Source organism: Podarcis vaucheri (genome assembly GCF_965113315.1).
Source record: "Podarcis vaucheri genome assembly, chromosome: 11".
NCBI lineage: Eukaryota > Metazoa > Chordata > Lepidosauria > Squamata > Lacertidae > Podarcis > Podarcis vaucheri.
Window position 1 is genome coordinate 49041915 of NC_138749.1, and position 816 is coordinate 49042730.

Consider the following 816-nt stretch of genomic DNA (forward strand, 5'->3'; position numbering starts at 1 on the left):
TATATAGCTCTGGCTACATGAGTATTCAGAATTAGAAAAATGACAAAGGTAACAGAGATACAGCACTCCTCTCTACCCCCGACCCATGATTATTCTACTCAATGATAAAATACCAGAATCAGAATGTGCTGTCCAGGAGCACATTATACGCCAGTGTATTTCCAATAACTACTTTTCTTGAAAGCATGTAATGTTTTGCCAAGTGTCTTACATATTGTTGTGAGTTGGGGGCTGGTTTTGTCTTGGTTAAATGCCAGTGGATGACCACTTCCCCATCTCTTCCTACCATTCAGCATTGGACCATTTTGCTTCTGATCTTTCACCATGGCAGCACCTCTTGACCAAGCTATTGGTTTGCTGGTTGTCATCTTCCACAAATACGCTGGCAAGAATGGAGATAAGAACAATCTAAGTAAGAAGGAGTTGAAGGAGCTGATACAGAAAGAGCTGACCATTGGACCAAGACTGCAGGACGCAGAGATACAGACATTAATGAAAGAGCTGGACTGCAATGGGGACCAAGTCATGAACTTCCAGGAAGATGTCACTTTCCTGGGTGCCATGGCAATGATGTACAATGAAGCTTTGTGTTTGTAAATGTACGCCCCGGTGGGACGAGGTGTCATGGTTCAGGATTATACCTTTGTAGGTGGTTTCATGTCCAATAAAATTTAAGTTTTGTAATAAAGGGGGGAAAAGGAAGCCAATGGAGGATTCCATGGTAGAACTAGCCTTTGTGAGATAGTACCACCTAAGCATGGCCATTGGTACAAAGGAAGTTGCTCTGTGCCAGAGGCCAAATGGCCTTCTTCACCT

General features: G+C 43.3%; 1 pseudogene across 1 annotated transcript; it reads left to right on the forward strand.

Annotated features, from left to right (window-relative positions):
- The first annotated feature begins 324 nt into the window (after positions 1–324).
- On the forward strand, positions 325–597 carry LOC309542632 (protein S100-A6 pseudogene; annotated as a pseudogene). The gene has a single exon. The product of its transcript is annotated as a protein S100-A6 pseudogene (transcript).
- Positions 598–816: the final 219 nt, after the last annotated feature.